The following is a 27,119-nucleotide window of genomic DNA, read 5'->3' on the forward strand; positions in this document are numbered from 1 at the left end:
CTTGCACCATTCCTAGAGCTGTTTTCACTGTTATTTTTTCCCTTGTCGCAAAGGGTTATTAGTAGATCGAGAATATAGAGTAATTTACCGCCTTATAATATATAGGGTTACAACAACTTGCACTGTGATTGTTTACAATCAGGATGTTAAGTACTACTACTAAGGTGGGAAAATTGGCCTAGAGATATTTTGGATGTTCCCGGATCATTTCCCATTTATCACCTTTCGGCTTTAAGAAAGGGAATTGTTCCGGCTATAAGGGACAAGCAGCGTGTAGATTGTATAATAAGCCAAGAAACGCGTATGCACAAAATCGTTGCGTCATGAGAAAGCCTTGCAGCTGACATCTTGATTACACCATGGAGCTCCATGATTACACCACCCTCCCCCACCACCGCCCTCGTTGTCTTCACAAAGTTGGAGGATTTTGCGTTATTAATCTGGGAGTGTAGCGCAGTTAGTCATTTTCTTGAGTTGCACCATGCCTATTTTGAGGCAAGCGCGTCATGACGAGAAATAGCAACGCAACGTCTGTACCTCTTGCCTCTGACTCACCCCTGCCGATGTTTACATTCAGGAGTGGGTATTAACGAAAACACAGGGGTGCACTGTATCAGAGGTTCGCTGATTGGGTGCGACAGCACAGTGCAGCAATCCCGAATTGATCTGCTATCTGTTACCCCCCCCCCCCCCCAGTAGCCCCAACAGCACCCCCCCACCCCACCCCACCCCGTTGGGTGACGTCACCACTGAATAGTAAACACTCCTTGTCCGTGACGTCATAAGCACCCCGACGCAAGCCTGGGGAAACGAAGGAGGAGAGACTCGGCATAAAGCGACGAGCGCTCGACCGACCTTGCTCGCTGCACATGTTTACTTCATTATTTTAGGGACAGCTGAGTCTCAGCATCAGGCAGAAGGCATTTGAAAGCGAACAAGGCGGGATCATATTTCCTGGGGCCAGCTACAGCCAGGCAGCAGAGCGTTGACACTGGATGCGCGGGGAGGTGCGACTCGAGCGTGCGTATGATTGTGTGTGTCATCGATTGCGCAGAGATTGTGTGTGTGTATCATTGAATGATGTCCACACATGTGGGATCCTCAAGTATTCGCCACTTCGTCTTACCTATAGCGGCTGTTGATGTGCGTACGTAGTGCACTCCGCTCCGTCGTTTGCAGAGAGGGGAAAAAATAAGTAGGCGTGCCTAAACGTGCGGACGCTATTTAGTCGAACACCGCGCCGTTATTATCAACACTCAGTCGGCCGTTACACTTCAAACACGGTGAAGCCGTCTCGCCGATCAGTTGGCTGTCTCCCGCGTGGAGTGTATATTATTGTCTGTGTGTGTGTGTCTGTGTGTGTCAATCGACGGCATCGTGTAATGAGGACCAAGGTGGCGGTATTGCACAGCTGAGGAGAGAGACCTGCGCAACTTGCGGCGAGACTTTCACCCGAACGTTTTGTAAAAGCAGCGTGAAGCTCACGTCTCGTCTCAAGCAGGCGCTCCTTCCTGCACGGTGTGGAATCGGCTTACCTGGATTCATAACAGTCGGAAATATCACGCATCTATGATTTGCCTGTTCGCTCCACGGAGTAAATAAAAGAAGAAGAAGAAAAAAAGGCGTACCTGACTGCCGCTTTCTCTGGATTTCGTACTTGGAATATATCGCATTATTTACGCATCAATTTTGGAATTAGATTGGATTTCGTGTGTCACGTTTCAGCTATGGATGCGGATCAGATATTCATCGCTGACTGTATCAAGAAGCGGAGAATAAGACGGGTAAGTGTGATAATTGATAAATCAACCTGCAAGGGACGCTCGTTTGCCAAATCGGCGGCGGAGGTTTGCAAATTTACAAACTGGTAACGCGTTGTTGTAGCGTGTGTGCTGGCCAATGAGTGAGCGTGAGTAGATTTAAGATATCCATTGGATGTACAGGGAAATCAGCATGTGTGTGTGGGTGTGTGCGTGTGATTGAGAGAGATAGGGAGAGAAAGACAGACAGACAGAGAGAGAGAGAGAGAGAGAGAGACTAATGGGATGGAGACGGAGAGAAAAGTTGGTGCGTTTAATTGAATAATGTAGAGGCGTATGTGTCTTTTTTTCTTAGTTAAGTGCTCTGTTTTTCTTCGTCTTGTGCATAATAATCTGCCTTTCTTTTCAGTGATAATATATCTTTCTCCATTCATATTCCCAAAATACCCCGGCTCAGATTAATGTAAGACATTTGTGTGTGTGTGTGTGTGTGTGTGTGTTTGTGTGCGTGTATGTTCAGGATCTTTTGTTTCTCAGATGTATTCTTGTTGCCTTGAATGCTTATTTGTTGTTGGATTTTTTTTTTTTCTTGAAAGCCATGCTCTCATCTTATTTTTGTATTTCTCGTTTTTCTTCCCTGGGCAAAGCTAACACTTCCTGTTACACACTATCTCGAAGCAAATGAGGAAAGGTTAATTTCCACATACACACACACCACATTGCTCTTATGTGTATGTGCGAGTGTGTGTATGTGTATGTGATACACATACACACACTCGCACATAGGGCCCTATACATTAACCTGCCCTCATGCAGTGCGTGGGTAGTAGACTGTATGTCTTTGTATACTATGCCAATATAATTTTAAGGACGATGGGCCTGAGAGGGTTAACTCAGTCAACGCCTACAGATGCGATGGGGTTAGTTACTATTAAAGCGCTGGCAGCACGGATCAAAATGTGTTCCGATATCATAGAGCAGCAAGGAGGTATAGTGATGATGGTGGTGGTGGTGGTGATGATGATGATGATGCGCTGTAGACCGGCATCGATTGCTCCCTTGGCAGATCAGATCTGAACAAATGAAAATAGCAGCGTACATTGTGACCGCTTTTTGATTTAGGAACTGGCCTGGCTACTGGTACTGGGTTCGCGGTCAGCGACCGCATCCTTGCAAAACGTAGGGAGGCATTGCGTTGTCCATGACGACGCATCCCCTTCCTCCCTCAGACAACAAACACAAACAAACAAACATTCTAACGAACGAACGAATAATCCTATCCAACCTGCTATGTTCTTTTGAAATTGCTTCCATGAAAGCTATGCCATATACATGTAGAGCTCACTTATAATGGTGATGAAAAGCTGAATAAAAATACATCACGTATATAATGTACGACTTTTACCCTACACGTCACTTATTAACTTTCTCTGTTTTTTAGAGTAACTACTTTTGGTTGGCTTCTTGTCATGAATACATAATATTCGCCGACCACTTGTATAGGCCTTACCCCCACCCACCCCCCAATAAGAAAGAAAAAACAAACAAGAAAACCTGAGCAAGCGAGCAATCAAAAGGCAGGCATATATTCTGTTACCCGTTTTCAGGATAGCCAATGTCTATGCGGGTCTATGCGGGTCTAGGGCAATTACCCCCTGGGCAATTACCCCGCACCCTTCCCCTGGCCCTAATCCTAATCCTAATCTTGAACCTAATCCTATCCCTAACTCAAACTCCTAACCCTAACCCTAACCCTAACCCTAATCGTTACTCTAAGCTTACCACTAACCAGTATTTAGCCGGGGGGTAATTGCCCTCTCGGGGTAATTGCCCGGATACGGTCTATGCAATTAATAATTCAAGCCATTTTCACCTTATTTTTATTATCATAGATGTCTACATTACAACGAAAGATTCGTCTGTCGGATGATACAGTATAGGGCTATTATTAGGTGAACTGAGGAGAAGAAAACGTTCAAGACAGTTTATATAATTATGTATGTATTTTCTGCTCGTTCACATTGTCAACGATCATCAAATGCCAGTCTTAAATCATTATTTTTGTGGTTTTATTTCCTATGCAGGGAAAGGTGCAATACTTGGTTAAATGGCGTGGCTGTCCTAGCAGGTGAGTGCAGTCCTCCTAGTACAGTATAGTAGAGGCTTGTCGTGTTTCGTGACGATCCTTCTCTAAACTGCATAGAAGTTCGCAGCACGCTTTGGCATGCAGATTCTACTCCAGAATGTTATCAATTTCATTACGAGGAGGGGAAAAAAACCCCTGCAGAACAGTGCAAAAAAAAAAAGAAAAAAAGATCGAAATCGGATAAGTAGGCCTAATAATGAAGTTGTGACATTTTTTTCGAAAAAGAAAGAATCTTGACCAGTCGTTGTTAATTTTCAAATCTGCAAGTTAATGATGTCATGCCCTCACAATTTTTTTTTAAATAAGTCATTTCATGTACAGATTGGACAAAAATCTCATGTTTCAGCCGTATAAAAATAAATCTTGCCTTAAAACCACCCTAAATAAAGAGGAGTAAGTGTTAACTCTGATATATTTTGGTATGGGAATGTGCTTTTACCTGTATTAGGTAAAAACAACAATTGTTTTTCCGAATTTCGCATATACAGCGTACATAAAAAATTGTGAAGGCACAACCAAGTCCGCATTACTGAACTTGAGTCCAAAGAAAATACGATAAATCGCTGGAAGGGATCGAGATGGACGATCACCTGGGTTGATTGGGTAATTGTAACGAAAAGTCACATGACACGTGTGTACACGTGTGTAGGTCACGTGACATCGTGAGCGTGCTATACAGTCTGTTCATGAAAGAGGCTACAAATAAAAAGTGGGGTACTATCGATAGACGTGTGGTTGTGATGCATTTGAATTTAAAAAAAAAGTGTAACGATGGAAAATTGATACACAGCTGAAACCGAACGCCAGTTATATCAACACAATTACAAGCCGCGAGAGATATTGACACTCATTACGAAATACACTCTTCCAGTGAATGAGCGAAAGATGATGCTGAAGTGTCTGCGTGCTGTTAATCTCTCATGCAGAGATAATCCCTACACAAGGTCTCAAAGAGACTTTATGTACACGTTTGGCATCATCGGCTGTATCATAGTGTATGTTCACTCTATAGCTGCGCAATCCTTCGATAAGTCATCTAACAATAATTATATTATCATGGTTTAACTTGCGTTGGGACATGGGATTACTTGTGGGTTAATTATGCCTGGTGTATACAGTTGAAACTTGATACAAAGAGGGAAAAGGGAGGGGTAGATTTGAACTATTGTTCGGTATTCTGTTGCACCTATGGTCAAAGCAAAACAATTGATTTTTACGTATATTCCAGAATTAAAGAGTTTATTATTTCAAGCATTCAGTTGTATGACTACTGTATCAGATGTCTTCAAAACTGTGTATTTCCCAAATGTTACTATAACGTTACTTTTTTAGACTCTGTGCCGTGCTGCCGTGATTCTGACATTATGTAAACCATTACCTCTAGCTGCTTTGCAGTGTCCAATACTCATTACTTCCTATGAGCTGTAATGTTAGAATTACGGACTCGTTTAATAGTAAAACAGTTTATTAGCATTATTATCAACATCTACATATTCAAATGAGTCTACATGCTGATGGTGACAGCATAAAATCTTTGAAAGGTGGAGTGTTTTCAGCAAAAACAAATCAAAAGAAGGGTCGCGGAATGAATGAGTATCACTAGACTGTTATCATTAGTAATAATCACTGTGTGTCGATAAACAGAGGTAGAAGCAACGGAGCTCTAGACGGCTGATATAATACGTTGAGATGTTTACCCTTTAGGGGCTGGCTTCTACGACTGACTTATTAGATAAATGCCTTGATGTAACTACCTATTACGCAAATCCAGGGAGTCGCTGGCATCCGTGGAAAGTACATAATTCTGTAGGGCCTATAGATGAGACTTGGGTAGCTTCAGTAAGCGGATTTGTATATCGCATAAAATCTGATGCTGGCGTAAGTCCAGTGCGATTGAAAAACAGATTTTACGCCTCTCTAGGATTATGTCTCCTCTTTTCGGTTTGTGTAATGATGTATTATGATGGAATTATATATATAAAAAAATAAAGTGCGATATTACTTGCCGCAGATCCAACTTCTTATCGATTAAAAGGTTGTAATTCCTTGATTTTATTTCTGAACAGGAACATTTTTTTTAGAGCAGTGTAAACGGAGTTGACATAATTATGCCAAGTGTGAAACGAAAAACACGAAATAAAAAAGAATGCACTCATCTGTCGGAATAATCATCAACTTCTTCAAGTTTCCTAGCCACTTGTTTTAATGCCTTGAGTTTCAAGAAAAAAAAAAACTGTACATACAATTTGAACCAGGGGAATGTACTCACACAAAAAAGAAAGAAAATAGAGCCGTATACCTTGCGTCGACTTGCTGAGGATATGTTGATGCTGACAGTTGATACAAAGTGATTTTGTCGTCATTGCTCAGGATGTAGGCCTAGATGCGTCCTTCATTTACGTCCTCCTTTATGACGGACCAATGTATAGTTCAGCATATAGCGACGATTTAGTATGGTCATCATCCGTCCTTTCGTTTCCTCGTACATACTTGTTTACGGAATCCGGATGTGACAACAATTTACCTCATGTACGTATATCTCGGAGGCTACGAGATGAATGAAAAAAAAAAAACAACAACAACACAAAACAACGGCAGCATTACTAGTATAATCATTAGTAGTAGTAATAACAGTAGTATGATAGTAATGATAGTAGTTGTTTACAGTAGTATTGTGTATCAGTGTACAATGTGGTAGTAGTAGTAGTAGTAGTACAATTGTAGTAGTAGCAGTTTTTATGGTAGTCTGTGTTGTTGACGCTAGAAATGATGATTATTCTGATCTGTTCTTTATTATGATAATCGATTGTTTTTGTGCATATCATACCAGTTACCTGCAAATTCTCTTGTTCAGGTGAGATTGTTTATCTTTCATGTTTGGAGGGACGTTCAGGGTAAATGCAGTCCGTATTCTGTCTTCTTTTTTTTTCAAATAGAAAAACAATCGTGCAGTTATGCAACTACTGTCATAATATTGTTGCTCACAGTACGATTCGATAGAGTTCCAAATCTTGATAATACATGTACATGTAGTTAACAATCTTTATGTCAGATTCTGGGAATCACGTCGGTTTGAAGCGATCCCTTGCCTCTCCTCTCGTTTCCATAGCAACCTTCTGATGACTGTTTTTGTCTTGTGTATTTGTGCAATCTTTGAGTCTTTACGCCACGACTTATCAGCACCATTACAGGAGCCTAAATGAACAGTGTGACGCTAACGAGAACAGCCTTGTTTATTCGTAAGTAGCTTTCGAGAGGGTGCATAATTAGTCCGTCGCATGCCACACGGCAGGCCATTCCAGTTGCGCAATAGCCACACGTGCGCACCGATGGACGAAGCTCGTGTCCACACGTCCTACTCAAGTCCGGGACTAAACGCTCAGGCAGACCCACTGTGTGGGTGTCCTCACATAGGTCATTACATTGGCCTAAAGGGGAGGGGGAGGGGGTGACAGTTGACCATGTTCCGATGCACCACCCCCTGTACTATCTTAATGATGTTAAGGGTTTTGATGATACAGAGTGATATTAAACCAGACTTGAACTCATCACTGGTAACGTCAACTTAAAACTTGGGAATCACGACTTAAAGCAGCTATACACGGTGTTATCATGAATTACGTAATGATAACTGTATACGAGGTACTATACATTGTATTTAGCGAGACACAAAATAATTCATGGCACAAGATGTTTAAGGGCTATTGCGCCTTCAAATGAAGGTTTTAAAATATCTTCTTTCTTAAAGCGAATTTGCACATTCACGATGACTGTGTATGAGTTTACTGTTTTTGTATGTTCAATATAATCAGTTATAGTTATGCTCTAAGTGCCTACAAAATTTGAATACAGTCAGAGTAATGCCTCTTCGTATAAATATAAAACATAGGGATAATGCATCTGTACTCATGTGGATGTATATTGAGTAGCATGATGCTTAATTATCAAGAACATTAAAGAAACGGGGTGAAATGCAGTAATTTCGACTAAATAAAATGGTGGTAGTGGTTCTGGTGCCTGGGATGGTGGTGGTGGTGGTGATAGGAGGAGAGTAAGGGGGAGGGGGTGAGATTCGTTTCCCGCAGATATGTTATTCGATATGAAAAAAAAAATATTCATCCTTGCCCCCGTTAAAGGGTCTCGTATAGTCGCTCTTGAACGCCCTCTTAATTATTTGCAATAAATCATGATATGAACAAGGTAATAACCACTTCGTGTTATCCACAGAGAAATGTGTTAATCTTCTGACGTCCTTTGGTCAGTTGATCGATCATGCATGACCTCGCGAGAAAGAGAGAAAATGAAGAGCAACGGAAAACAGGAGAGAAAGTTAGTGTGTCTAGGGATATACCTCGACGTCTCGGTTGCTATGGTTACCAGCGAACCAGGGAAGGTGGGCGGAAATTTCCTTCTGTCAGCTTCAGATTCCTAAAATCGTCATAACTAGACCTTTGGGAGTCGCCTTTCAGAGGAGGTTTCGGCACCTTAATACAATTTTTGTTTTCACTTCGTGTATGGTTTTCATCCCGTGTTCCACGAGAGTTCACGGTGTTGCTGATTCGATGGAAAGTGTTTCCGTTCAGCCGTGACAGCCCAATTAAAACGTGTCACAACGTCCTTCATTGTGCATAGAATTTTTAAAAAACCCACAACAACAACAACAACAACAGATGAATTCAGTACACATTGATTGAAAATTTGCCATAAAAGATTGGACTGTCATTTCGCACAACGTGTCACAGGGATAGCATAGTTTTGGTTGAAATGGTGGATTCAGATTTTTAACTTTTTGCGAGATAAATTGGAAGCCAGTTATGAAATATTAGTAAAGAGCATATTATATTCTATAAGAGGTATTTCAAGTTATTTCAAGAGATCCAAAACCAAGTAAAAATGAAGTTGTCCTAATAAAAGATGTGTTCCACCTTTTATCAGGACCACTTTGTTTCTGGATGTCTCAGCCATTTCAAAACCGATTTCCTTCTAATAAACTTTGAATTCCTATTAGAATTGTATATGCTCTTTTATATTTCATAGAGGTTTCTCATTATCTCACAGCAAAGCTGGAAACCTGAAGCCCCAAAACGAGACAGTACCCATCCCTTTAAAGGGAAGGTACAGTTTTGGTGGAGATGAGAATTCGGCTTTTAACTTTTTGCGAGATACCAAGAAAACACTTATGTTATAGTACAGAACATACCATTTTAAGAGGAATTCAAAGTTTATTTAACGAAAATCGGGTTTGGAATGACTGAAACATCCGAAAACAAAGTAAAACAAAGCGATCGTAATAAAGTGTGGGTCCCACACTTTATTAGAATCGCTGTTTTTTGATATCTCAGCCATTTCAAGACCAATTTTCATCAAATAAACGTTGAATTCCTCATAGAACTACATGCTCTTTCACATTTTATAAGAGGTTTCTCATTATCTCACCAAAAAATTTTAGAAACCTGAAATTAGGTCTCAACCATAACTGTACGATCCCTTTAAAAGCTGCGAATGATTTTGACGGCAGTCGCTATACTGCGGAAACTCTCGGAATCCGCAGAAGATGCAATGCGTGGATTGATATAATGATAGAGGTATCTAGCCTGGAATCTGTGACCCGGTTTGTAAACAAGTGCTTGTTGTGGATTTCTCGGACTCTAACGCGTTTCCGAGCGCAACATACAAATGTAGGCAGGAGAATAAAATCGATTTATTGATCTGATACCCATACCCTGCTGTTTATATCGCATATGGCTTTTTCATGCATGTTTTCGATTTAATCATGCACTACGCGGGACGGGATGAGCATATTGGATCCGATGTATTAGTGTGAAATACTGCTACATGTCTAATATGTTTGGTTAGTCAATGCGGCTATGACGAATTACAGCTGTATATGCCAAACGAGACATCACAACTGGATTTCCTTATACTGATAAGAACGTGGCGGTTGTTGTTCTGTTTGCGATGTGGATGACAGAAAGTTGAGCGGAAAAACATGCATTGTATTGCTGTTCTTCTTCCCTATTCCATGCATAAAAACTCCATATAGAATTCAATCCTTCTTACCTTGGTACTGATTCCCAACAAAGATAATGATCATAATGTCCCTATAGCTAGGGACATTAAACTAATAATCATGAGAAACGGGTTGTAGTTTTGTACTAAAAAATCACCCAATGTATTCAGTCATTGAAACCAATATAACTGTGATTGATGAAATTGATATAATTATTTGAGAGGATTTTACTGCTGACAGTAAAAAAAAAAGTTTGTGATTACAGTTTTACTTTAAACAGAGTTTCAGAGTTGTTCGTGCGTAAACATCCAAAGCTGTTAGTAATGCACTGATTTGTTTTTGTTTTTTATACCCCTCTGTATATCCAATGGGATATCGCAACGTTATTGCCCTAGTTATCTTCTTCTTTTTTGTCATGTCGCTATTTTGAAACGATAATCGCAAACATGTTTTTACATCCTACAATCGGATAGTCTATCTATCAATCGTAGACATTTGTTTTTTTCAATCATTTCCCGCGTTAGATGTGGTCATTTTGTTGATTACCATCGAAATTGCATCTTGTATTTAAATCAGTCTGGTTTAATTACGGTCGTTCAATGATTTAAAAGAAAAAAGGAATAATCAAGAAAACAGCATTATTGAATGCCTTGTCCGGCATCTGTCAAATCAAATAAATAGTAAACGCCTACTTCTCTAGTGTAATCAGGTCATGAGTGTTTGCATTTAAGGTAGAACATGTTTGTGCTTCTGCATATTATACGCACTATATCAGATACAGATGCCGAGTTATAGTTTGTTTTTTATCAAGCCGAAGTAATGCTGGCATATACATTTTACAACGTATTACTTGTTGATTATCTGCAGGCCTGCAATTGTAATTTGTGTCGTGCAATAAATCCAAAGTAAGAAATGGGTTTACGATAGAGGATTGTGTCGAGGGATGATTCTTTACTCAGCCCTTCTGTTTTCTAGCGCCTTCCGAAGTTTGTTTGGTTTTCTCTCTCTCTCTCTCTCTCTCTCTCTTTGCCACTTATATGGCTTTATTTGTTGTAGTCTCAGTGGATTAGTGTGAACAGTTAAAGCCCCCGTTCCACTATCACGATTTGGACCCCGATCCAAGCCCCTGGGAGCCAGGGGTGCTGGGGGTGCTGCAGCACCCCTGACTTTTTGAGCAGGGGGGCATAGCACCCCTGTGAAAAATAAAAGTTGGGGGTGCTTCTGCACCCCCAACTTCTATCTTTTTACGGGGAAATTTGCTTCTTTTTTTTTATAGAAAATTGTCCAAATATCCCACCCAAAGTGTGCATCAGATTGCTGAATTTCACTTCTGAAAATGCGAAATCCCCATAGCGTGGGAGGGGTATCCCCCTCCCACGCAGAACAAGCTTAAAGTGCAGACAGCACTATTAAAGCATTTCCATTGTCCCTGGATATTTTGCTTTTCCTACTTTTCTATTGATTTTTTTTTAAATATGCTATACCTGAAGGGCTCACTAGATTGCTGAATTTCAAATCTAAAAATGCAGAAGTTCCCTCATTAGGGGGAGGGTACCCCCTTCAGGAGAGCATCGATGGAGGGGGCAGCATATCATGTTGACCCCCCCCCCCCCCCAGTAATTTCCAAGATGTGGATTTTTTTTTTATTCGACACTGTCCCAATCTTCATACAACGTGTGCACCTGTCAATTCTGAAATGCGAAATCTCCCTTCTATTGGAGGGAAATACCCCCTCTCACGATATTTTCCTTTCTATTCTAGAGTAATGCAAAAGCTCCCTCGTATGCAAGGGTGCGGGGTAGTTGCCATGATATTACCCCCCTCCAATAATGATTTTCGGGATGTCGGAGATTTTCTTGTTTTTTGTGATGGAAAACTGTCCAAATATTTTACCGAAACTGTGCACGGCATTGTTGCAGTTCAATTCTAAAAAATGGGTTTATACCCCTTCCACATCCTCCCCCTTTGGTCCTTTCCCATAAGATTGGCATATCTCCGAATGATTTCTTTCATCATTTCTGTTCAAAAAATGCAAGATAAACTTTCTTGTGTGGGAATATAATAACCTCCTTTCATTTAGGCCCTAACCATTTCCCCGCTTAGTTCCCCTCCATACGTTCCATAGACGTAGTAGTAGTACACTTCTTGGATTGATTATTTCCCTACTTCCACCAAAAAAATGTGTTTGCGAGACAATGTCAATTGGATTCTAAAAATAACACAGTTTCCTCATACCAAATAGCGTTAATCCTGGAATAAAAATATTGGGTGGGAGCTATGCAAAGCTTTGCCCCCACCCTCCCAATCCCCCCCCTCCCCCCCCCCCCCCCAAAAAAAAAAAAATTCCCACGATGTGGAATTTTTAATTTTTTTTAAAAATAGAAACTGTCCAGATATTACACCAAAAGTGCACAAGATCGTTTAATTTCAATTCTGAAAATGGAAAATGACCCTGGGAGGGATACCCCCTCCCCCCCCCCTTATAGGCCAACTTCCATCCACTTAGTAGACTTTTGAGATCGACACTTTTTGAATATTTCATCAAAAAGTGCCCCCCAGATCTGTCACTTCAATTTAAACAAATCCAAAAGTTCCAAAATGTGGGAAGGGGATATTCTCTTTCAGTTTACCCTTATTCCCCTGCTACATTTAGTGGGCTTATGCTTCTTTGTTTGACAGTTTTTCAAATACTCCATCATAAATGACTGTTGTGTAGAGACAAAATATTTTCATTTCAATCCTTAAAATACAAAGGCTCTCTCGAATGGGAGGGGTTAGGGGATGGGGGACGACCCCTTCTAAAATCCTCCACCTTGCTGTATTAGCCTCCACCCCTTGCATTGATTATAGCTACATTACATTACATATTAAATCAAAAATATGCGCCAGAAATTCCACATCTTTGAATCACAGTCAAAAAGATGCAAAAGCTCTCTCTTGTAGGAAGGGGATACATCCTCCCACATCCTTCCCCCGCTTGGTCTCCCTCCATAGATGTCTTAATACACTTGTCTAATACAAACTCCAGGATATTCCACCAAGATTTTGCATCAGATCATTAAACATTGTACAATGTATATTCCAATTCTAAAAATGCAAAAGCTCCGTCGTTTGGGAGGGGGCTACCCCCTCCCAACCCCGCCTTCTCAACTTCCTTACATTTATCACACAGTGATGATGCATACCTAGAACAAGAGCTGATTATACCCCGATTTAATGGTCATTCACATTTCTGTGAATATTTATCTTTCATACTTTTTTTTTTAATTTCAAAAGTGTGCAACAAATCACTGAATTTCAGGTCTAAATATCCAAAATCTCCCTTGTGTGGGAGGGGGATACCCCCTCCCACACCCTCCCCCTTATGTCCCCTTCCATAGACTTATACAAAGCAAAGACCAACAAACGATTCTCTGATACATATATGGGAATAGTCCATACCATGATTGTGCATCATATCGTTGTAATTAAATTCTACAAATGCAAAAGCTCCGTCGCATGGTAGCCGCCTCCCATCCCCGCCTCATCAACTTCCATACAGTTATTTCACAGTGATGACGCACACATGGAACAAGAGTTGATTGTAACCCAATTTATTGGTCATTCACATTTCTGTGAATATTTTATTTTCATACTTTTTAAAAATATTCACCAAAAGTGTGCGTCAGATCCCTGAATTTCAGATATGAAAATTCAGAATCTCTCCAGGGTGGGAGGGGATACCCCTCACAGTGATGACGCGCACACGGAACAAGAGTTGATTGTAACCCGATTTAATGGTCATTCACATTTCTGTGAATATTTTTTTAAATACTTTTTAAGAAATTTCACCAAAAGTGTGCACCAGATCGCTGAATTTCAGGAATGAAAATTCAAAATCTCTCCAGTGTGGGAGGGGGATACCCCCTCCCACACCCTCCCCCGTAGGTCCCCTTCCATGGACTTATACAAAGTGAAGACACACACAAGAATCAAGAGGTGGGGCGTTCAGCAATTCATCCATGAACATAGTCCACGAGTATTCACTTTTTTTTTCTTTGATTGAAGAATTTCAAAATTTACCACATAAAGTGTGTTCAATTTCAATAAGAGTGCAAAAGTTTCCTTGTGTGGTAGACACCTAGATGGCTTTCTCACCCTCGTTTCGATGTCCCCATCCCCTCCCTTCACCTCCCCTGCCCCCCCCCCCCCCCCCCCCAATATACTAAAACGCTGCTAATATGGTCCGGCAACCGGGGTGGGTCAGGGGTTCAGCACCCCTGTGGAAAAAGTTGCTCCCAGGGGCCTGCCCCGATCTGTCCCGATCTAGCAGATCGGGAGAGAGCGGCAAAAGCGTACGGGGATCGGAAGCATCGTAGCAGCAGCGTGTGGAGGTCGGGGTTAACTGGCTACAAACAATATCGACTTCTCACATGGGTTATTATAGCCGCCCGCTAACCCCTGCACACATAAACTGCAACTCTTAGTCGAATGGAGAGAAACGCGAGGAGCGAAGTATTTCCTGCTACTTAGAACTGGTAGTATATCAAACTTTTGAAGACTTCCTTTTCCTTTGCTTCTTGTTGTATCTGGACTGTAACACCTTTGGAATACCATTCGTTCAGGACGACTCTGTCTTCCTCGTGTAACATGAACAAAGGTTCATCGAGAGTTCTTCTTATAATCTTAGCCGTAGCTTTTCCGTAAACAACTCATGACCCACTATACTTTTAACCTGCCATGGATGTCTCGTGCAGTGTAAGTGAAAATATCAGAGGTACATTTTTTTTTGTGTGTGTGTGTAAGAAAACTTAACATTGTGTCTCATAAACTAGATAAACCCGAAGAGCCTACTTTGTTATCATCTCTTTATTCCAGTAGAAGACGGTTGTACGTAACAATTTGCCAGGGGTGGAAAATACAACAGGAATAGATAAGTTTGAATCTCTTTTCTTTCGTTCATTCGTCATGTTTTCTTGTCATTGACCTATCGTTAGTCATTAACTGTTAAATGCACAGTTCTATACTCCTTCATGCAAGACAACATTCGTGTGCATGGATTTTGTTTCCGGCTTCTTGGAGGATATTGCATTATTTTCATTGATCAATGCATTTACCACTTACCTGTACAGTATCGATGCATTTACCACTTACATATACAGTGTAAATGCAAATGGATGATGTGCAAGAAAAGTCCGACACATTATGATAATTATTGTCTGACAATGCCACGATCTTGTAGGTCACGAATGCTGGAGAGAAACTATCCCATTTTCTGTTTTAGGTTGTATCTATAGGTGAGGCTGGTGTAGCATCTCTCTCCCATTATATACTGTATCTCTTATCTTCCTGGTTCCACGACAGAATTTGGAGGGGGAGAAGTGTTAAGGGTTGCCAAAGTCCTGCGAAATATCAGGGACGGGAAATATCCAGGATACTGGGTGAAGTATTGGGCTGAGTGGGTGTGGTTTTCGTAGAACCATGTAGGGTCCATGGTAGAACCAAAGGATTGTAGAGGTGTGGGCGTGAGTGGTGGTAGCTCAATAAACGTCAGGATGAACCCAGGAATGACAAGATAATGACAATGATGGGCGTATTGGCCCAAATTGACGCCTCTTCTGAGTCAAGAGAGGGCACCAAGGGCACACCCCTCGAACAAAATACGAAATAAGAAAGACCGAGGTGAAACGGCTTACTTCTTACCCAATTCAGCCCACGCGTCAAGGACCAGTTCCCCGCCTGATTGCCTCTCTTATGTAACGGTGACACATGAAGTGAGAGCAACCAAGGTACCGCCCTACTTCAGAGGGTACAATGTACATCGTGTAATATCATATAGCGCATTCAGGATCAGAAGTTATCGATTTATATGACATAGGACATCACTGTCATAGGACATCACTCTTTCGTGATACATTGTATCTGTTACATTGTGCGTTGTTTTAATGTTACATTGGTATTTCAATCTCTTCCTCTCACTCTTTCTCTCATTCTTTTTCATTGATGTGTAGGCCTATAAACATTATATATAGGCCCCCTATTATTTATCTTCTATGTTCCTATAATCTTCATGTGCATTATTATGTGAAATCGATATACATGCACGCTGCAATTATTTGAAGGAGTACTGGTACTGGTGTATAGGGCTACACAGGTATACGTTTCTGTGCATTTGTGTAATTGAATCGAAGTTAGATATCTTTTAAAACTTACATCGATATCTTTTAAAACTTACATCGATGGCTGATCAAGCCAGCAATGGCTAAAGTGGAGGAACAATGTGCTAAGGGGGTTCAAGAAATCCCCGGGGTAATACGACTTTGCATAATAGGGTGTGCATGCTTTGAGGTCGTTCTCCGACGTAATTATGTAGGCCTACTCGCGGGCACGGTGTAGTGCTTCATGTAATCAATTCCGTTGCGACACAACCGCTATGATCGATAAATCACCGGTTTTAAAATGGTCAGTGGTATTATGACATTGCTGAGTGTGTCACAGAACGTACGACCTTGATCTCTCTAAAATATTGGCGTTGATGTAAGCCCATAGTCATCGAGGTTTTAGATCGATCGACCGTTGTTATGGTTTTGACGTTATTTTCCTTCGTACTGCAACACAACGATTTACAGCGACAAGAGTGATAGAGCGTGCAATTGATAGAAAAGAAAAATAGGGGTTACTGGGGACCCACTTTGATCGTCCGGTTTCCATTGTGTGGTTTGCCATCACACGTAGAAAATGCATGTACCATTATACTGTTTTAGGGAAAAGCGGAACGGTAGCCTGGAGCGATGACATAATGTATTTTGTAATTTCTGGATACCTTCGTGATTTTCCTAGTGAACCTTTGTTACCCTTCTCTCTTCCTGTCTCCCTCCCTCCCTCACTCCTCCCCCCCCTTCTCCCCACCACCTCCCCCGTTCCCGCGTGGGTAATTAACCGATTTGAAAGTACCATGGAGCTATCGATAGAGATTCTCCGTTTCTTGTAGTGACGTCATTGTGCCTCATCACGTTTGAGACCCGTGGTACGATGCCCAAGGCTTCAGACTTTGAAACAAGGATTCGAATCCTGCTTTCCTCGTACATCATTATGTGGACAAAACGTCTTACCCATAATGTCCCTCCTACAATATTGTTCAATTCAATTCAATTCAGTTCAATTCAATTCAATTCAATTCAATTCAATTCAATTCAGTTCAGTTCAATTCAGTTGAATTGAATTAGATTGAATTCATTTATTTTCATTCTCATTTTTCTTCCAACAAAACATAACACAGAATAAATCCGAGTACGGCAGTCCAGTCATTGCAGGGAGGTGAGAGGAAATATGTCTCACCTCCCTGGTCATTGCCAGTGGATACCATGACATTATTAGGGTATTTGTACTGAATTCAACAACACTTTCATCAGTCATAGGATACACTTACCTGCAGAATAATCATTATGCAATTTGTTATGTGTGTCCTACTGTTACTCACAAAATTGTGGCCAATGCATGATCATATGAAAATACTGAGTCAATACCATTAGAAATCGCATATACTTTTCTTCAACGAGATCTGTGAACTTCAAAAAACTCAGTTGAAACCGCCTAAATCGATCTTGTGAGAAGTTTGATAGATGATGCACGAACACTGCTAACGAGTTAATCCTATACTTTTCATAGGCGATTTATTAGTCGCCGCAGTTGCTGGGATTCCGAGGTCTTGACCTCACCCGAGTACCAATAGAGAGAAATCAATAAGGTCACCTTACCACAGGTGCTCTGGGGTTGGCCTGATATCGTATTCACTGATTGATATCGTCTTCTGTCTAGTTACCATCGACACTGACAAAACTATAATAGGCAGTATAATGGGGATAGTGGTGTACTGTATAATGTTTAGACACAGTTACGAGTCCTGAGAGAATAATTGTACGAGCCCAAGAGTGGTAATTACAGGGAGTTACATCCAACTTCGTTTTGAGATCTTGTCAGAGTACATTTTCCGCCTGTCTCAAAAACAAAACGACAAGACAGTAAAAGGACCTTAGGCTTGATCACATGAGTGAAGAGACGAGGCACAGAAGTTCAACCGTTTTACAGTCAGACAGATACCACTTAGGCCATACAACTTAAGTCTTTGAGTAAAATCTGGCTCACAATATTTTGCTTTCGTTGAGTTCAAATGAAGTTGAATTAGAATGAAGTTTTCGCTGACTTAAAATGAATTAAGCTTTAATAACCTACTTATTTTCCTGTGTATTTCCGATTCAAAAAGACCTTTCAAGTACCTTTCGGAGGGGAAAAATATTGCCATCGTCATAATAATTACGATTCTAATGCTGCAATCGAAGCTATTATCAAAAACGGAAAAATCCAGGCTATACCGTGACAGCCCCGCGATGTGCGTAAAAAAGAAAAAAAAAAAGAGAGATGAAGGAAACTGTCACAAAAGACTGCGATTCAATTTGGATTCAACTGTCTATTCTTTGCAAATGGACGATCGGTCAATGCACGACGGTCGCCAAATAAGTCGTGTTATACTGTCGTGACGCTGTCATTCTGGCCACGGCGTGAAAAGCTGCGGAACTGGAGTGCGTTTGTGGCCCATATCTCAATCGAGCTTCGCGTCCTACAACCCATTTCTTTAACCGGGTAATGGCCACGATTAACACTCGTCACAGAGCTAGCTTTGAGGAAGAGCGAATTAAACGGACGCCTGCGAATTTATTCCCGATGACCCTGAGATGCATCGAGTTAACGACAACGTGCAAAGGTCTCGGCTGCGAACCAGCTTGTCAGACTGCATTGATTCAAAGTGTGTAAAATGCTGGATGAAGAAGGGAATACAAGTACACAAGCCTACATTGTATACATTAAATGCGTACATTTTATACTGTTCGCTACATTGCACTGCCCTGCCATTGTATATTCAAGTGCACGTCAAACCAGGGAGGTGAGAGAGTTTCACCACCCTCGTCAAACCAAATCAGATTACAGAAATTGAAACACACGAGTCTGTTTTTTGAAGTGAATGTGCGTTTGCAAATGTATGTAGCAGCTATTGTGACGACAAGAGAATCACCAACAGTTTTAGTCTAAACTCTAATGACTGCGCCTAAAGAGGCAGAGAGAGAAAGAGAGAGAGAGAAATACAATTAATGTAAGGGGGCGAGGAGTAAGTCATGCGGTGTCAAGAAAGCCAGACAAGCGTGAATAAAAACATATAGCGTTTAGTTTAAAGGGAACACTGTTCGCCGGTAGAATTTCACTCGATATCCCTTCAACGACATCGCAGAATGTAGGCCCTACGCCTCTTGGCCAGCCTTCCATGATAGCGTCGTATAGTACAAGGGACATGGCGACAAAGTGATCCCTGACACTTCCCTGGTAAGTCTTTCGTTACCGTCAGCTATCTGGTCTATCAGGGCCTGTGATTTGAGGTGTTGTAGACTGATGGTCCTCAAAGGGTTAACTTGAAAGCTACGATCTGAACACTTCTTCTGCTCAGTTTTCCTTCCCATCTCTTTTTCAAATGGTATAACCATCCCCTTCCACGCTCGTGATTTCCCTCAGGTGAATGAACGGCGGGGGATTTTACAAGGGTATTCTCGTTTTTCATAACAAAATTATATCATACAGAGGCTTAATTAGGCCATGGTGCCATTGAACTGCAATGTACAATCACGTGGTTACGTTTTATAGCTCCATGGTACATTGTATGTAGCTTAATTATCTAAATGGTGGTCTGATGTCGAGTCATTCCATTGCACTACGGTGTGCTTGTACTTGTATAACACCAGCAATAATGCAAACGTGTTGGGTGTAACATAAAGTAGTTTGCTCTAGTTCCACGCATCAGAAACGGGCGGTGATAGATTGGTAAACTTTGCTTAATCCGCTCCGGTACTCTTCGCAGAACCATAGCAGCACGTATTGTCTGATGACCTCGCATATTACGAACCAGAAAAAGGCGAACGCATGAGATAATGTAGATAAAATGCAATGACAAATAGAAAGCAACAGAAAGGAACATAAATCATTCACTGCCTAAATAGTTTGCTTCACATTTAGATAACACTAAATAAACTAACATTTTTTTTTGGGGGGGGAGGGGTTGTTTTTTTCAAAGGGCTCTATACGGTTAATGCAGTAAAGAGAGCACAATTCCTTGTCTTTGGTTTTAGACGGTTGGTTATATAGCTAGAAGAGTAATGAATATCGTAATGCTTTATGGGGTGAGGAGAAGGGAAAAAAGGGGGTTGGGCCTCGTTGCTAGACTCTTCGCGATTAATCCTGCCAAAAAAGCTAACAAAAAATGTCGATGAAAAGTTAAAACGGAAAGCAAAACAAAACAAAGCAAAACTTTAACGGAGCTTGACGCTCAGCCAATCATCATTCCCATGTGGGGACTTAGCCTGGGGGACATGATTTGTATAGAGTTCATGTACATACATTTAGATGTAGCGTTTCTCGCAACATGTCCCCCATGGTGCAGGGGATTTAAAGGGTAACTCCGGACCAATTAAAAGGGAATGAAACCCGAATATACGTGTATTGAATGAATGCAGCAAAATAAGTAGAACACATCAGCAAAAGTTTGAGGAAAAATCGGACAATCGTTAAAAAAAGTTTAAAAAGTTGAAAATTCTGAACTTTTGAACTGATTGCCCGATGTTCCACAAACTTTCAGTGATGTGGTGTGCTATATTGCTGCGCCACACTCAATTCACTTGGGTTTCATCCTCGTTTGAATGTTAGTCCGAAAAGAAATGAGAGTAAAAATGTAATAAGCACAACAGTGAAAATTTGATCAAAACCAGCTCAAAATTCAGCACAATTATGCCCCGGTCTCAAATCGAAATATATCTGACTGACCATTATGTGGAAGCTGCGAATTCGCCTGAAATACTAGTAGTATTTTGTTTTACACTTTCATGGCGGGGAAATTGAATTTCGTCTTTTATTTCCTTTTTTTTTTACACGATCAGTGGAAAGTTTTGAGGTGATGACATCATCAGCTCATTCATTTTCATATTCATATCACCTGTTGGAGAGCTGTTCATGAATTACTGTAGCAAAACTTCATAATGTCATAAATACCTTAATTTCTAGCCTATTTCGATGAAATTTTCACTGTTGTGCTTTCAAAACTTACCTCTTTCTCTCAAGACTTATTTTCAACTGATAGTGAATTTCCATGCTCCGTGTATACTCCAGTACTCGTAACGGGGAAATACATCACGCGATCTTGTAATTCGCTCTGTATCCATAGCGAATACGGTCTGTCATCACCTAGCAGTGCATGATATAGTTAAAGGTAAAACGTTAGAGTAATTTTCCCGTGGAACACAGCTGAGCTACCGTGTACAGGAACAAAATACACTGTACATGTATACTACGCACATTTTTGTTATCACAGCGACACGTATTATGTTCATTCAAGCCTAATTGAGGCGGTATTATTTCGTAGCAAAAGAAAAAAAAAAAGTTCACCCTTTGTAGCTCCTCAACAGCTCAACTCCTTTTCAAAGGAGGGTAAGGGGTGACACTGTGACAGAAAGAGAGGAACAATGATTCTTACTTTCATCTTGCTACACTCTGGAGTCGAGTTTGTGACATCGTCATTATACTAGAACTTGCTAGAAGAGAACGCATCAGTCTTTCACTTCGCATTTCCTGTCATAGAATGAGAAGGGAAGTCGTCGCCAAGTATTTCTTGGCTGAGGGGCAACTTTTACCTACTTGTATCCCCCCCCCCCCCTTTCTCTCGCTCTATCTCTCCTTCCCTCTCCATCGATCTACATCTCCTTCTCTCTCTTCAAAATATTGCTCAATCCCCGTGTCCCAAAAGTTTGAGGAGCTGTCGATACCCCCTTTGGCTTTCATTATTGACATCATTGGGACAGTCAATGTCGGTTTTCGTAGAAATATTATGCTGGATTTTTGGCGGCGGACTAATGTAGCTATAAAACGCCTGCTTCAGAATTCAATGCCGTCAGCTCCCCCCCCCCCCCCCAAACGACTGTGGAAACAATTTTCCCGCCCCAGGGTTGGCGATTAATTGACTTCCGCATCCGTCATTTAACTGCACAGGACCTCTGGTAATGTTTTTTTTTATATGTTTGTGTTGTGCTCATCTCAACTTTATTGAGTGCGAAAATGATCTATATTTCCCGTTATAAACAGGATCGGCAGTAATGTGTTTTTCCTCCCAAATCAATCGCCCTGCCGTATAGGAGAGAACAACAGGTCGGTCTTTCGTTGAAAAGGCAATAAGTTGTCTACCGTCCTGTACAGTAGTTCTATGCTGCTTGAGTATTTCTCAATGTCAAAGTGCTATCATTGATAGTCTCTCTGCCAGGCCGTTTCCATTTGGCAGAATACTTTTTAAAACTTTTTTATTGTTTTTTTTTTTAAATTCATTTATTAGCATACATAATAAAAAATAATATATATATTTTTTTTTTTTCTGCTGAGAACAAATCTTCTGGTCCTCGTAATGTCGAGGGGGAATTTTATAAGGTCATAATTGATATAAATTAAACTTATTTCCAAGAATTCACCAAAGAGATACTGTAGATGGGGGCGGGGGTTTTGAGACAAACAGGAAAATACAAATTGCTGTGTTTATAACCCAGAGTATCATCGGAAGTAGCCCGGAGTAAGAGAATGCATCAGTGCACACAAACATGCGATATTCCTATAGATGATTTAAACTGTGACGAGGGCATATTCATTAGCCAAGATAAAGGGCTTACCCATTAGCCTGTTTAGAAATGATTTATAAGTTAAGGTTTCATTTTCATTAAGTGAATCCAAAATCGAGAAGTCATAGTAATCCTTGACTTCATTCATTCAGTAGAGATGCAAGGGATAGCGATGGTTGTTATCAAGAGATCCGAGCGTCACATTGGCTGAATCGCCGATCCCAAAGCTTATTTTCATAATCACTTTTTTTTTAATGTATAAAGAAAGCATGGCGTATTCAATATTTGAAACTACATTGGGTCTTACATAGACAATCAATTCTGAAGCCACACAGATGTCAAGTAATAATTAATAGAGAATACCAGACAAAACTATGTTCTGCGAAATATCAATGCGCTTCTCAAATCGGCAGCGGGAAGACAATAAATTCACATATCACACCCTTATTGATTTAGAGATTCGTGATGAAAGTGAAACTGTTCAGTGGTTTGGAGTTTGTCCAGATTACACCTCATTGGAAACAGTCAGCAAGGACAGACTGTTTAAATATATTATTATGATATGTCAGTGGATATATGATGCTGGTTGAGTCTGGTTGTGTTCGTGGATACAACAACGTTGTGTATAATCTCTTTCGGCCTGGGTAGTGCAAATACTTGCTTTGATTCTGTAGCATCGAGGAATGTCTCTCTCAGATTCTGATAACCGTCAGTTTTCGTTACGGAGTCGATCAAGGTTTGCTCTACTGTACCGGAATTCCACAATCCATAAATCGTTGTCAATAATGTGAAGTTCTATCATTCGTTCAGCTGGACCAGGGATGTGGAAAGAGATGGAGAATGCACTCCGTTTAGACTACGTGAATTGAGTGAATGCAGCAACAATACTATGTAGAAGACATCAGTGAGAGTTTGAGAAAAATCGGACAATCCGTTCAAAAGTTATGAATTTTTGAAGTTTCTGCTCAGTCACTTCTGGATGAAAAGACTACTACAGCTTGTGATGTCACATGTGTAAAACGGTAATGAGAAAATATATTTAAGAAAATTCAACATATTTTCACTTTTCTCACATAGTGAAAGAACGCTTGACTTGCCACTTTCAGAAGGCATGGGGATATACCCTTAAAGGGATTGTATAGTTTTGGTTGAGAACTAATTTCAGGATTCTAACATTTTTTGGTGAGATAATGAGAAACCTGTTATAAAATATGAAAGAGCATGTAATTCTATGAGGAAGTCAACATTTATTTGATGAAAATTGGTTTTGAAATGGCTGAGATATTAAAAAAGAGCGATTCTAACAAAGTGTGGGACCCACACTTTATTACGATCGCTTTGTTTTACTTTGTTTTTGGATGTTTCAGTCATTCCAAAACCGATTTTCATCAAATAAACTTTAAATTCCTCTTAAAATAGTATGCTCTGTAATATATCATAAGTGTTTTCTTGGTATCTCGCAAAAAGTTAAAAGCCCGATTCTCATCTCCACCAATACTGTACCATCCCTTTAACATAACATACGTCAGTGACAAGGAAATGTGCACTTCAAAAAAAAATCCTTATATCGTTCTACGCATGTGACATCATACACTGCAGTAGTCTTCTCATCCAGCTGTAACTGCGCAGATACTTTAAAAATTCATAAGTAACTTTTGAACGGATTGTCCGATTTTCCCCAAACTTTCATTGATGTGTTCTACTAATATTGCTGCATTCACTCAATCCACATTATGTATATAAATGAGGGCTTGTCCTTCAAGGACGTCAACTTCTTCTCTTACCATCTCCCTGGCTGGATACTCACCAATTCGATCGATGTCGTACATGCGAACGCTAGCAGAAGGACCGAACGACATGTTTCTGGGAAATGTTAGGTCAGGAACCGTGATTCGAAGTGGCATTGTTAATACAAATTGCAGGCGGCGAAATAGGGTACTAAAGCATAAGATGGTCACTCACTGCTGCCAGCTAAAAGTCATTCGATGTCAATCTGAATATGATTTACACGCTTGATAGATCTTTTAGCTGCCAAACTCGCATGAAAAGACTCGAAATCGAGGAACATGCACATGTTCCTTATTTTGACTGTATACCCGTTCCTATAATTATGCGACCTGTGCTAGTACGAGTAGGCCTATATGCCATCGTCTTTGCGTGTAGCAACTCTATTATAATATGGTAGATGTACAGCAAATGCTAATTTCCGAGAGAGGACGGCTGATTCGTTATTACGTCATATAGAAATCACAGAAGCATGTGCTCGATGAATAACCCAAGAATAGGAGGCTTGTGGCGCACTCAAATTATCCTATAGAGTCCACCCTTCCAGAATCCTTTGAGTGGTCCACAATTTACAAGCATGCTTTTCAGTGGACCTTTCAATTCTTTCTTCTTTTTTTCTCCGGACATATCTTTGTATTTTGCCGGTATGCATGTATAATTTTGTATTTGTTAATTATTATCTACCATGTAAAGTCGAATGCATGCCTATGTTATATCTTCTGATTCATTTCGTGTTATGTTTGCCGAAAAGAAAGAAAGAATGAAATAAATGAAATGAAATGAAATGAAAACAGATCTACATTTGACAATAAAACGTGACCAGACCGTACTTGTAGCTACCATTTCTATTCATAGCCTAGACCCACAACCCCAGTTTGACATTTAAATATTGATTTGGGTAATAACTATAATTAGGCGTCGTTTATTCGCATTGATCGGAAGACCTTCGTAAATAGACATTTATCTTCGGTCACGAGTAAACCTCAGTGTCACGTGTTTCCCGTCATACCTTGAGTATGTGGTTTGTTACGGGTTTATTATGTGCAGAACTCGACGACACCACCGCGCCCGCGTTTTCGTGCCAAAAAAGCTAAGCCATCATCACCCCGAGAGACTTTGCGGGGAAACCGAAAGGAATAAGCGCCTGTTATTGTCCAATTTTGACACTTGGCGTTAAAAGAGGTTAGTCGGAGGCAAGGTCATCTTGGTGGCGTTGAATGCCCTTGGGGAAAATCCGGGTTCACAGGCTCGTTGCCACGGAATTTCATCCTTGATAATGATCTTTCCCTCTTTCGGTGCACGGCATTCACAACTAGGGATGAGTGATGCTCTGTCAATGATGGCGGTATAGCACTCTCACATTTCTGGTGTGGAATCGTTGACATACGAGTAGGACTCAGAATGTTGGTCCATCAACATCACACTGTCACATGAGCATTGTTCCGCCTCTTTCTCTCTATGGCTCTCCCTCTTCCCCTCTCTGCATCCGATTGTCTGATTCAGGTTTGTTCCTCTGTCTGTCTGTCCGTCTGTCTGTCTGTCTGTCTGTCTATCTGTCTGTTTCCATCTTTCTCCTTAATGCTACAGATGCGGTCAAACCCGTATGAAGTGTGGAACTATTGTCCCGAAAACGGTCAGGATAAAAATGTCCCTCCTGTTTTCTTTGTTTGTTTTTGTTTTTGTTTTTGTTTTTGTAAACAGCGAAGTCAAATTTGTCCAGCGTAAGCCGAACAAAACTAATGCTTGTTTCTTGTCTCCATTATCTGTCTGCTTGATTGCTTCACTGTCTGTTTCATTTTATCTGCCAGCAATCAGCAAACTGAACTGTACAAAATGAGTATAAGCCCTGAACAATTCGCAATAACTAATACTCAATTCTGTAATATCATCGAGATAATTACTCATCTCTAAGTATTATAGCCGTAGGTAGGCCTACGTCTCTTTATTTTGCAGTCTCGCTGTCTCGCTGGTTACCGGTACAGCTGTAGATCCCTCAAAATATAATGGTTTCTGCATGATCAGCCATTCAGAACGCATTCTCTTAAAGGTCCTGTTTACCTTTGGGAGCAGAGATTAAAAAAATGTTCGAGATATCACATTTGATGCATATGTGTAGGTCTGTTGTAACACAAAACATTTTTCGCAATAAAGTCTAAAGTATAAGGAAATATCAGTATTTTTTTCACAATAAACCATCCTATAGACGGTTTAGTCTGTCTGAAAGCATTTTTATTATAATTATTGTTCACATTTTGTGTTCTTAACAATACTTAACATCGATCATGCGGATTCAAATTTTTACAGCGGTTGTTTCTATCCCTAACTCACATTTTAGAACTATTTTAAAGAGCTAATGCTGGGTTTTTGTTTCATCTGTTAAATTATGTTAAATTATGCCTTAAACACATCGACACTCCCGCATAGTGCATAGGTTTCGCTCCGACGCCGTTCGTTGCACGCGCCTTTTTAAAGTTACGATTGTAGATGCACTTATTTTGTCATTGCAAACATACTGCGGATGAATCAATCATTCATGAGTAGTTCAATAGCTCAGTAACGAGCAAAGAAAGAAAGTAAAAAAACACCTTCCCGTTCAATTCAACATGGGCTGAAATGTTTATGGGTATGAAAACTCACGGTCTGTGTTTACTCATAGTATTCCTAATCGGCAAAAACGAGATCGCTTTACAACTGCATTTCACAAAAAAAAAAATGAACAAATACACCAAAAATAAAAACAAACA

General features: G+C 40.5%; 1 long non-coding RNA gene across 1 annotated transcript in view; it reads left to right on the plus strand.

Moving 5' to 3' along the window:
- Nucleotides 1-941: 941 nt before the first annotated feature.
- The window catches only part of LOC139741300 (uncharacterized), a 35,290-nt gene continuing 9,112 nt past the window's right edge, over nucleotides 942-27,119 (plus strand). The window contains exons 1-2 of the long non-coding RNA XR_011711612.1: nucleotides 942-1,784; nucleotides 3,845-3,888. This is a non-coding gene — a long non-coding RNA (uncharacterized lncRNA). The remainder of the gene's footprint in view (nucleotides 1,785-3,844; nucleotides 3,889-27,119) is intronic.

This window comes from Diadema antillarum, unplaced genomic scaffold (genome assembly GCF_040938485.1).
Source record: "Diadema antillarum isolate AM-2024a unplaced genomic scaffold, OU_Dant_1.0 seq00000918_RagTag, whole genome shotgun sequence".
In the NCBI taxonomy this organism is placed as follows: Eukaryota; Metazoa; Echinodermata; class Echinoidea; order Diadematoida; family Diadematidae; genus Diadema; species Diadema antillarum.